Below are 13269 nucleotides of genomic sequence, written 5' to 3' on the forward strand. Positions count from 1 at the left end.
TGGGAGGAGGAAGATGGGCAGAAAGGGAGTCTCTAACACACCAATCCTTAGTCACTTCCATCAAGTAAATAATATTGTAGTGTTTTCTGTTCATGAAGCTTTGTAGCATCAAAATATTTTACTAAAGAGTCATAAATCAAGATAAAATTCACATTTAAAAAATTCTTTACCAGTGTTAACTTATCTGAGCAGATTAAATAAAAAAAAAAATCTCTTTCTTGCTCTTCATATGGTTTGCTTACTTAACTCATCTTGGATAGTTTTTAATAAATTTCACTTTTTCATGTGGCTCAATACAGATTTGTTGCATTGCTATTTTTGTCATTCCAGGAGAATTTTAAAATGAAATATAAACATATATATTCATAGAACTATAACAAAAATGCAAATCTTATTTGTAACAGCTATTTGACCAATTTTGGAGCTTAACTACTTAAAAAAAACACACACACACAAAGGAACTCTGTTAATTATGCCACTGTTTAAAAAAACCCAACAAATCCAAAACTAGTGATATCTCGTATGGCATTTCAGTTCTACTTAAAGGGAACTTAGTCTGCCTTCTGGCACACCGTATTGCTTGTGGTTTTGTTGTTAAAATGAAACGTCACGTGTATGAAGGCTTGCTTGTGTTTAACGAATTTCTAAGATGTTTTTCTCTTAAATCTTTACTTGAAAATCTACTCCCAAAGATGAAAGCATATTTATCGTAGACTGTGCTTATATTCTAAAGGTCATCTATGTTGGCCCCAGGATTCAAGCTGTGCGTTGTTTAGTAACATATCTGCACTTCATCTAGACCTAGGTACCTCCTCCTGCAAACAGAGATCCTGTAAGATAGCTATAGGACCATTTTGTGGGGGTGAAATAGCAGGCATGTTTCATTTATTACATCAAGGCAATCAATGGTTTGACAACAGTCCTGTGGAGATGAAACTGCATCTTTTTAGTTCAGTGCCTGATAATCATTGGAGTGGGACATGCTTGACATTTTGTGCTCTGGATTTATGCAGAAGCTCCATGCATGACATGGTGTCATTGATTAGAAGAACAGCTCACTTTTTTCTCCAGCTGCAAACTGTAAGAAAAGACAGGGGGGCAGGGGCATGGGGAGCTACATGAAAAGCATTGGGCCTTATCATGCAAATATGGGATATGAATGAATACACTGATTCAATGGCAACATCACTACTAACGTTATTTCTGTCACAAAACACCTTTTTCTATGGTGTTTGGCAAGAATGTATGCTGAGCAAGAACTTTATTTTTGGTATTGCTTTGTGTATTGCTTATGCCTGATCTCTCTAGGACAGGCGTTGGCTGACACTTTAAGTTGATGTTGCTTTGAATCTGTGCTATCTCAGTATGACGGCTCAAGGGATTTAACTCCTATCATCTTGAATTTAACCAGGAATTACATTACAGCAGTTCTGTTTTGTTTATCAGGGTTAATTTTGTTGCTGTGCATCTGCTTCTGAAAGGTGTGCTAGGAAAATCTAACTGTATAGGATCATTTCTGTATAGCATTAAAATAAAAATACAGCTATTAGAGCTTTTGGGGTTCCATAACACTTAAATGCTAAATTTAGCATCTTATGTAAATTAATTCTGAGACAGACTTCAATCAGTTTTGTAGTCCTTCTATGGAAAGGAAATAAGTAGCTGCAGACAAATGCACTCCCCTTAGAACACCCATCAAAGTTCAGAAATCCTAGAATGGCTTGTCACATTTGTGTCATGAATTGATCTTTAGACTTTTTAATGGTGTAGTACACTGTGCTAGTGCTTTAATAGACCAGGAAAATGAGCAGTTGTTGTATACAATAAAAACTCCAAGAAATGGAAAGACTGAGGAATGTTGTGGCAAAGTAGGTTAGTCCAACAGCATTTTCCCTGAAGAAAGATAGAGTCAAACCTGGTTTTAATCACAAGTGAAATCGTTTGGCAAGATTCCCCTGTAGTCACTTATCACAAAACTGCCACAGAATTTGGTGTGATTGGCAGTCTTTGTTCGGAAAATTCTTAGGACTGGAATAGGGCAACTATTTCTGATCAGGACTGAAATGTAGCGGCAGACCTAAATGCTCAGGGTAGCAAAATGAGGGAGAGGAACTGATAAAATGTTGACAATTTTGAAAGAATTTGTTTGTTTTATTTAGATTTATAAACAATAAAAGGAACATTCCTATCTTTATTCTTAGTGCTTCTGATCACTCTTTGAAGCAACTTACAATAACCTTTAGTCATCAATAGGCCACCACAAAAACAGTTTTTAAGGCCTTCTGCCATATTCCTACCACTACTCACTCTTAAATCTTTGCCTTCTGAAAGCCAGGAAAAAGAGCTGGGCATTGCAGAGTGCCCTGAAAATAATCAGCTTTGGTCTGTCTTGGAACTGAGACAGAATTTTATGTGGAATTATTTTCAGAAATAGAAGATTTCATTTTAAAAATGAAGGCTTCCAGTTTCATTGGAAGCCAAAATATCACTCTTACCATTGAAAACTTTGTGGTCTGGTTCTCGGAGGGTTTGGTGTCAGGAGGAAGGAAAGAGAGGGATTGTGAGAGGAGATGGATATTTAAGTAAAGTGTGTAGTATTAGATGGTCACTGGTGGCAATAGGCAGAAGAGGCTAGATAAGAAGCAGAAGCAGTGGGGAAAGCACAGACACCAGGATAAGACAGGAAAGATGGCTCTGCTGAATGAGTCCACTTCGAAGATGGAATGTAGTGGAGCATGTGTCATCTCTGTATATGTCAATTTCCAGATGTCTAGAGGGAATGGGATTCTAGTATGTGGTCCTTTCTCCATTACAAGCACAGACAGAAATTTTTTACCTATGAAGCAGCAAGTGAACATCGGCGAAAGGAGTGGTGACAGAAGGAGGCAGGAGAACAATTTTGCCCCCAGGAGAAGCTAAAGAAGCCAGCACTCATTCCTCTCTTTGGTGACAGGGATCATTTCCTCTTGGCCACATAAGAGTCTGCTTTGGTCTCTCTTTGGTCTCATAGATCCTAAGCATATGGGTGTTATGGAGGAGACATAGGGAAAAGGAAGACCCTGCAAGTGAGAGGGATGAGGCGGTGGGAGAAGGCTCTTTGTCTGGAGGAAATCAACAGAGACCAGCCCATTTTCCTATACTCTTTCTGGGTGGTCCTCCTTCACCAACACTGTTCCATTGTGCTCTGAGGAGAAAGAGGTAGATAAACCTATGGCTATCTGTATCTATATGGGGGTGCACAGAGGGAGTGGAACATACACACATCTGACAATTTAATTAACATGACCAGACATGACCGATGAGGCGATATCATCATCATCATCATTTTACAGATGGTGATTCTGAAGCACAGAGGTCATGACTGCCAGGTTTATACAGTGAGAGTAGAAATATTAAAATCACCTGTGTGGCTTAGGGACACAGGCCCCACTGAATGGCAGTGGGAGCTGTGCTTAAAGATCACTTAGGGTTTTTTGAAAATTCCACACTGAGTAATTGACAGAGCTTGGGAATATTACCCAGATGTCCTGCTTCTGACTCCTGTGTTCTGTTAGTTACACGCTTCCATCCAGTCCTCTTTATGTAAGTGACCTTGAAAATCTGGTGATTTGTGCCATGTCTCAGAACATATATTTGTGCAGGCTGTTACAGGGATGGGCTTTGGAGGGTAATCAGATTTGGTGTTGGGCAAGTTTTGTGTTTCACATCAAATTTTGCTTTGTTTTATAATTTATGGCCATACCATGCCCTTTTTATTTTTCTATAAATATAAATCCAACAGCTATTTAAACCCTATGGGTACAGGTTTCTCTTTTTAGCATCAGTTTAGTTCAGTGTTGTGAAACTACCGCATTTTGACCCAATTCCATGCTCCACCACACTTTCACTCCAATGGTTAGCATAGAATATCTTAGTCAATCATTCCTCTAACAATAGATCTTTCCTGGCTAAAAAACCACAGGACTTGAAGGAGGCACTTTATAAAACCATTCAGAATATTTTTGTTAAAATATTGCAGATTGTGAGGGAGTGGATGCATGGGCTGAACAGTATAATACAACCCCCAGATACCTAAAACACAAATCTGTGGTGTTTTTCATTCAGTCAGTCTGAGCAATACAGTGACAGTCTTTGACTGGCAATCATTTTATCGGCGATGCAAACAGATGCCCTTTAAAATACCACACACCCACACATGCCTTTCTCCTGGTTTTAGTGTCCTTTAAAAATGTTGAGTGGCATTGTAACTTTCCTATTTTTTTTGCCTTTTATTCTCTTGAACTTGGTGGTAGCCTGCATCATACACAGGACTGCAAAAACTGGTGTTCTGATTATTACTGGTTTCTGTTGATTAACTGGGAATTTCATGACTTTTCTTTTGTATTTGTTATAAATCATGTTAGGCAGCTAACTTCTCTGCATGATTTCTCTTCAATAATTAAATCTAGCATTTCTAGCTGCTGTAAAATTTGTTGCCCTTTTCTGTTCAGTTATGTTTCCTCATGCATAAAACTTAGACTTCCTCACAGTTTTAATTCTTCTTCAGTACCAATTTATAGGACACGGTTTAGCTGTAATGAACTGTGAATGTTTTACTTTATGGTTCATGCTGAAGTATGAACCTTAATGTTAATATTCTTGGCTGAAGTAATATGCAAGGCTAGCCTGTTTGGCTTTCTTCTGGTAATTTTGATATATATATTTTGTTTTTGTCTTGGCAGAAAACTAAATTTACTAGTTCTGATGATTCACAATCTAATGTGTGCTACACCCTTTTCCTTATTCATGTAGCTAAGTATTAAATGTTATAAAGGATGTTCTTTTCTAATAAGGGAAATAACCAAAAGCAAGTGGAAGCCAAACAGAATAGGCTTAATTCAGAGAGCATCGAGGAGGCCTAGAAGGATATTTGTAAATATTTTTCACTTGTTTGAAGTTTCAGTGTTTTGTGTCTTGGTAAAGGCTTCATCTGGCATGTACTTATGGTAACTGGTAATCTACATACACAGCATACAGCATTTTTGGGTTGTGGGTGGGGTGTTTATCCTAATTTTATAGCTACACTCTCCATATAATTTCCAAGGTTTATTTTTAAAATAAAAGCTGCTTTATTATAGAATTTTAATATCAAGCTCACACTTTAAAGGGAATGATTCCATGTCTTTGCAGCATCCTGTCATGCAAGGGTCTTCTTCAATGCACTAAATGACTGTGACCAGATTTGTGGAAATAAAATATTAGTAATACTTTTAAATAACTAGGTATTCGGAACAATGGTGTTGGGTATTATCAATTTGCAGGTCCACTTTGAATAAAGATTATGCAGTGACTGGTAATGTAAATTTCAGGCTTTTTGTTGTACTTGACAACAAATACGCTCATACTCCTTTTGCAGAATGTAGCTCGCTGGCAATTGGACATGTTGTCACACCAAAAGTATGGCGTCACACATTTCACTGTGAATCAACTTAATTCCATCTCAAATTTACAGCTTTAAATAAATAAATAAATGTTATGTTTTGCATTGGGTCGCTTAGGCATTATACCTCCATCTGTCAGTAGAAGGAAGGAAGTATTTTGATGCTGTTTCTTAATGTTTTAGATGTTACATTAAAATAAAGAGGAGACCATTCTGGTGAAGTTCTCAGCTTGGGAGCATTTTCTCCTGGGGACTCAACATACTAAGGATTGCTGCTGCAGTATGTTGGAGAGCCCCAAATTGAAGATTTAGCATGATCACTTTCTTGAGAAGACAGAGGCTTAAAGCTCCGTCACAGCTGACGGTAAAAAGAATTCTGAAGTGAGAGATTCTGTTGAACATCTCAGAATATTTCTTAGTTGGTGTTCAGACCCAGAAAGGTGCCACTGCTGTACCTGTGCATTGGGAAGGTAGGGTGTCAGATGGATAAAAATAGTATCCTGATATGAAAGTGTGGATGAAAACATGCCTTTGATGGTCCTTTCATGACTTTTTAATGGCCAGGAAGAGAGGAGGAGAAGGGGGAAAAGCTCACACAGGGATACTTGGGGTGAGGGGGGGAAGCCCTCTTCCTCCCTTCCTCTTTGTTTTTCCCCCCAAGTTTACCTTACTTTGTAAAGTTTCTCAGAGCTGCATTTCTAAGGGTTATCGAAGATGTGACATAGCTTCAGATGCAGCATGATACTATAGCAAAAACTTTCTCTTCTAACCTCCTTCTCTGCCAGTATGAGCTCCTCTGAAAAGAACAGTAATGATGATATCTCTAATTTGTAGATGACGTTACCTGACAAACCATGAAAAGGGGTATTTGAATTCTGTGAAAAGACTTTCCCGTATTTTTTTTTTTGAAAGGTGAAATTTAATCGTGGTGTTATATTGATTGAAATGAATACAATTTGCATATTAAGTTAGAAAGAAACTTGTACAATTCAGATTTGCTTGAGAACTTATTGTGAAGCACTTGGGACTGATCAGCCATTGCCAGTTAGATTTCAGAACTGGCAAAATATTCTTCTAAAATATTGCTTCAGTGGATGTTTTCAAAGAACAATTAGACAAACACCTCAAAGACTGGACGGAAGTGATCACTTAAATAAAATGTAGTTTGTATACATTTCCCTTTTCAAAAAGATATGAAAACATACTTTAATTCATACCAGAAAAAACACCTCCTGCCCCTCCAAATCACTTTGTATATGTAAATGAAACATTCTGTGGATGATAAAAAACAGGCTGCTGAGTAAAGTCCTGCTAGATGTTCAACCATCATTGTAAAACACTAAGCAAATAATTTCTATAAGAAAGACTAGGTTTTAGAATGTTTACGCAGGCAAAAATTATTATATGCTTAAGTTTTCTTTAAAATATTTTTAGAACATCTTTTATAGTATTAGGGAGGAGATTTTTTGTATTTGATTGCTGTATCTTATACATACAGATGTGATATGTCTGCCTCTCTCTCCACTCCCAGTCATATGAAGTCTCCATGTCTTAATCATGTCTTAGTTTTTCTAACCTTTTCCACATTAAGGCATTAACAACAAGTGATTTTCAACAAGTATTATTGGTGAGCTAATGAGAGCTCTTCCTACCTTGCTTGATGAGAAGTTGGGGACTTGCAGGGCCAATCTCATGATTTTTTTTTTTCATTTTGTATTTATCATTCAAGTAATTTAATGTCCCGGACTTGTTTAGATCAAAGCAATCTATGCTTAAGTTATTCAACTGTCCATGGAGGATTTCTCCTTTTTTACAGTGACTTGTCTTCATGGATCAAGTACCAAAAAAAGCCTCATTAAAGACAGGAAACAGTATTGCCCACCACTGTCCAAAGTCTTGCTAAAGTGAAGTATACTTGGTCTCAGAACATGGGGAAGGGAATTGCCATAGAGCTCTCAACAAATTTCTCATACCATTTAAAGAGAGTTGAATTCCTCAACATGGAGCCACAAGGGTGACAGATGATATGACCATTTAAAATAAGAAAAAAGGTGTCAAAGCCTATGGATAACTTTTTGGGACAAGTACCTACATAGGGCCACACATGTGCGTAGTGTTTTACAATGCAGATGAAGATAGATTCCCTGTCCACAAAGAGATTTACAGTTTAAAGTGAAAAGAGCAGGAGGAGATTAATACCAAGTGGGGCAGGCAAAGGCGAGGATGAGGATAGTACGATTGGGAAGGCAAATGCATATATCTTGAGGGCAAGCCTTTTTTTTTTTTTTTTAAATATAAGGCTAATATAACATAATATAATCAAATATATATAAATAATATATAAAATATAACAAAAAGGCTATTTTTAAATCAAATTGAAGAAGTAAGTTTTGAGGTGTTTATAATCCTAGCTTCAGTTATTGTTTATAAAAGGAATTTAAGTTTTGAGAATATGATATCTATTATTATCCACTAAAGTCTAATGGTATTTAGCACTGTTGTTAATACATTTAAATTTTTAACAATAAATAATATTCAGATCTAAAGGATTTCAGTTTCTTTTCAATTTTATTCTTATTACATTTTGGGAATGCTTTTCTTCTTACCATCTTTGATGTTAGAATAGAATTTTGTAATACAGATGTGTAATTTTAAAACTATACAACCCAAGCATATCCCTTTCTAAAATGACTAAGTATTTTTTATAAAAGTCATTTGCTATTGTTTCGGAATCATCAATATATTTTGTACTCTTAAAAATCACTTTGAGACATAAACAAGGAGTAAAGCAAAACAAGAATAGGATTTTTTATGTTCACATTAATTTGTATAAATAAGATTTTGTTTCTTTTAATGTGAAAGTATAAATATCAAAACCATTTTGAAACCAACCTTTGGAATAAGACATGAAAAGACAATTTAGTTCATGCAAATCTGTAGAAACTTTAAACAGTGCTATGGCAAGATCTTGCCATCAATTTTGCTAAAAATAAAATAGTTAATTAAGCAATTTTTAATAGCATAGTTTGCAGATGCAACATTTTCACCTGCTCTTTATAATTCCAGAATTAGTGGAATATATATATATATGTGTGTCTTTAGATTCTTCCATCAAAGCACGAGGAAGTGAATTATTGAAAAGATAAAAATAAATTTGTTTGCTTTCTGTCAAAGATCATATCCACAGTCAACCTTGATAGAAGACCAGAATGATTTAGACAAGTTTGCTTTGGAGATTCATAACATATGCTTGCTGGACAGAATTGAGTTATCTCTGCTCTGGAGAGTAAGTTATTGTAGCAGGAGCTGACAGAGATGAAGATAACTGAGGGAAATTCAATTACCTTTTAGTGTTTTCCTTCTAATAGGATTCTTAATGTGAAAAAGATCCTTAGATGATGCGCCTCTGTTGCTTTGTGAGATCTGGATGCAGGTATCACAGCAGAATAAAGTGAACTCCTTTCCAGGCCTTCATTAGGGATGAAATATTCAGCTGCTTCTTAAATCTGGTGTTAGATTGAGAGATTTTGATCCAGCGTATTGTCATTTCTGGTCCAGGTGCCTTTTGCAGCCATTGAGGAGCTTTATCTCTTTACCCCAATACAATTTTCTTTTTCAAAAATATTTTTTTTATATGGGGCTTATTAAAGAAAATGTTCACAAAAGTACTATATTTTTTCTAATAGTAGTTGTATCTTTTTCCCTTTGTTTCCTTCTGTGTATTTAATCACTCTTTGGTTTGAATTTTTCTAGCTAATTATCACTCTTCAATTACACATGCTGCTTATGATAGTATGAACAGCATGGCCACCCTGTTCAGCTGTAGTTAGATTTCTTAAAACACTTGGCAGTTCTGTTGTGTGTACGAATACTCTCCCAAGTGTTAAGCTGCTTGCTAGCTGAAATGTTACAATCCTTAAACTCTTTCATTCAGTTTGAGGGTTTTTCAACTCTTCTCCTTGTTGAGGTACAAGTAGCTGCTAAATTAACATTAGTGTGTGTGTTAACGGTTGGTCACATGAAGTAGATAATCTTGTTTGAATACTTTCCATCTCCTAAGAGCATACAATGTAAAATAAATATATATGCAATATATGTGGATTTTATTTTTAAAACTTTCAGCCTTGCCAACTTTCCTTTCTAAAGTTCATCCTTTATTTGGCAGTCTCATTACAAGCACTTGCACACTTATATTCCATGTCCTCTGTAACTCACTGGATGAAAAGCGAGAGTAAACTCCTTCAGAATTAGAGATAGAATTCCACCCCCAAAACCAGGCTCAGGTGGATCCTAAAGACTTAAAGTGCCTGATCTGTCCAAGACTGCATTGAAAACATGGAACATGTATGAAAAAGCTGATATTCACTTAGAAATCTTGCCTCCTTCTACTGAGACTTGGCTTGTGCGAAGGAATAGATACATTTTTTTATAAACTTCACTGTAATCAAATTATCATGAGCACAGACAGTCTGATTTTACAACTAATGCAGTCTCCTTCCAGATATTCCGTTACATATGCATAACAAAACTTGGTTCATCCAGGCTATTACCAATGCTTACGGAGGCTGTTTTTGAAAATCAAATTAATTTACATGGAGGCATAGCAGGGAGAACTCAGAAATAAAAATTAGTGTCAGAAAAAGCATAGTTCATGTTAAGACACTGTATCTTAGAACCTATTAACACAGTACCTGGGTGATGAATACAGAATTTAGGATCGCAGAATTTCATCTGCGAAGGACAAGGACAATCGGGCCTGTCCCTGAAGGCTAAAATTGCTCAGGGCTTTAATTCATTTGCTTATAAGAAAAATGTATAGTGTGTTGTGTTAGACCTTGTGTTGTGTTAGAGGCTGAACAGGTTCAAGCTGAAATTCAGGATGGAGATTCAAGCTTCCACTATTGCTGCAATCTCTCCGGCACACTTAATTGCCCATGCCAGTACAAAATGTTACCTCTTCAGTCTTCTTGTGGTCTATCTTTTCTTCCTAGGATGTTCACAGTGCTATTAACAATGGCAGTCAGGCTGAGTAGTCTAGGGACTCAATACCCATTTTTAATTTACATACTCTTCAAATTATTGTCCTCAGAAGCCTCAAAGAAAGTGACTCAAAAGACCCTCACCATGGTTCAGGGGCACAGATTTTTGACACAGCTAAAGAAAAGCTCCCTGATCTTCTCTCACAGGAGCATTCACTTAAGATTCAAGATGGGCACAAAGACAGTGTCCAATCAATGCAGAAAAGGCTCAGCAATATCAGGCAATAATTTCCAACATGTGTCAGAACCAGAATGTCCTCGGTTTATCTGCAGCTCCTTTGATCTCATACACAGAGATTATGCCATGAGGAAGAGCACACCTGAGAGAGTTTCAGGAACTTCTCTTAAAAATCTATAACTACTCCCCCCAAAATTCAAAGCAATGTGAAGAAATCATCCAGAGTGTTTGGGGCCCCCAGTTAATGAAAATAGGAAGCCCATATGATAGTAGGGTAATCCCCTCACCAGGGATACCGCAATGCAAAAGGAATGTGGTCTGGGTTAGAGTTTCCAGGTTATATCTCATTTTAGAAGGCATGAACCTTATTACATGACTTGTGCTCCAGAGACATTTGTTAAAATGATAAGCTCTTCCTTCGATACATGGTAAAAGACTGTTTCTTCATTCATTTTGCTCCAAACCCAGGCATTCAAAAGGAGGCCTGGCACATTCTGGAAGAGAAAAGATCTGCCAAGATTTACTTTAACAGAACCAGCTACTTCAAGAAAACACTTGTGTTTCTTTTCACCCTACATACCTCGCCTCTAGAAAATCAGGGCAGAGGGAGGTGGACAGGGATGTTTCTAAATAGCTCTAGATTGGTTGTGCAGGACCAAGTGTTCAGAGTTGCTTCTCTTGTCCAGGAGAGATCTGTTTGTCCCTGTCTTTGGACTGGTTGTCCCAGGATCCTATTTTTCTTTGTCCCACAGCACACTCTATGATTGTTGCATGGAAGATAAGCATCTGCAGAAGAGTCAAGTGGTGGAAAACATTTAGTGTCTAGGAAGCCTCCTTATTGCTACCAGAAAATAAATTAATTCAGACTAAAAGCTTTATTGAGGTAGAGGTAAATAGATATATGAGAGAATCCTGTTTCTCCCTAATGATACTGGATGTTTTCCTGTATGGAATTATTATAGGGGTTCCACAGTGAGCACTTTCAGAGAGCTAAACAGAGGTGCTGGTGTGCTCAGGGGTTAATTAAGGCTCCAGTGGAATTAATATTAAGTTTTTCAAGGTGGTGAAAAAATGTAGTGCAGTAAATGGCCTGTCTCACTCTACATGTCAGTGGACTCCATATAGAAATTTACTATCACATTCAAGGGTCCATCTGGTCAGGTATTCTGTCTTCGACAGTGAGTAGCATAAGTCCCTTCTTTAGGGAGGCAAATTACAATAATAAACTAAACAAACAATAAGCTGTATTGTATAGGTTTTAATATAATATTACAGAGATTATATGTGGCAATGTGTATAAACATTTTATGGTCATAATTTTGGGCTGGCCACATTAATCATGCATGACAAGCAATTGTAGAGTTACTCGATCATCCCAGATAAGTGCCACTAAAATATTCTTAGCACACCATTGTCCCCGGTACATATTTTACAGAAAGTTTCCAAAATTACTGTTTCTAAAATGTTGTTTGTCATATCTATATACCTATGATGTCATGTTTCCTTAGTAATCTGAATCCAACTGCGGAGGTATTCAAGAGAGAGAAAAACTAACACTTAATACACTTTAGAAACCTCTAAAAATAGCATTTACATACTTTCTATAGTCCAGTATCTTGTGATTTGTCAGGTTAGCAATAAACTTTGGGGGGGAGGGGAGAAGGGAGAGAACTTGGCTTTCTTATTGGTCACAAGATATGGGAGTTAAACCAGTTGCTGGTCTGGGGCTGAACATTACACATACTAGGCATTGAACCAACCTAATTTTTCAAAGAAATTCCATATTTTCAGTGAAAATGGAGGGAGGAACGTTTCTTAGGCAGATCATGGTTTGGAATATTAGAAGTAGCATTTATTATAAAGCACTGCTGTAGACCACAGAGAGATCACTTGTATATGTGTATTTATATAATATATTATATATATTCTAAATAAAATATTTTATATCCATTTCCCACATGCATGCCAGAAGATGGTAATCAAGGCTACTCACCGTACTTTTTAGTAGAAATAATCTTAGTGTGATCTGCCCAAATTAAATCTCAGATGTTTTGTGAGAAATACAGTGAATTCCCATCCTGCTTGGCTGTTGATTTTAACTTTTGAAAACTGGATCTTAATTGTGTTTAAAATTAATTTCTTTTAAACTTAGGGACAATTACTAATTGTGCAGAATTATAGAGTTTTATGTAGATGATCATTCTTCCCATGCCTTTGTACAGAAATTCATGAGTTCAGCTGAACACCTGCTAACAACAAGGGTTCTAGCCAGTGGAAGTGTGAAATAATATTTCCACTAAAAACAAAAAACATTTCACTGACAGGAATCTGAGCTTTAATTTTAATGCAGATATTAGTAACTTTGTTACTCAGCATTAGCAGTTTCCCATTTTACGGAGCTCATGGAATGGATGTAACATATGGCTATTCCCATTCTCATGCAAACGACTACATGCTAAAGGAGTTTTTAAAAAATAATTTTGAAAATAGGTTTTCCAAAGGAATGCTGGTTGTTATAGTTATGGCTACATATAGCACTACCTATGTCTGAATAAACTGGTTTAAGGCAGTTAAAGTAGTTTAATGTAGGAGGCCATTTCTATAAAGTAGTTATATTGTCTAAACCAGGTGAT

General features: G+C 36.6%; 1 protein-coding gene across 8 annotated transcripts in view; it reads left to right on the forward strand.

The window, feature by feature from the left end:
• The window catches only part of LRBA (LPS responsive beige-like anchor protein), a 576880-nt gene that overhangs the window by 218893 nt on the left and 344718 nt on the right, over positions 1-13269 (forward strand). The window lies entirely within an intron of this gene.

The sequence above is a fragment of the Emydura macquarii genome, unplaced genomic scaffold (assembly GCF_026122565.2).
Source record: "Emydura macquarii macquarii isolate MOO-44397 ecotype Brisbane River unplaced genomic scaffold, CSIRO-AGI_Emac_v2 contig_1363, whole genome shotgun sequence".
Taxonomy (NCBI): Eukaryota; Metazoa; Chordata; order Testudines; family Chelidae; genus Emydura; species Emydura macquarii.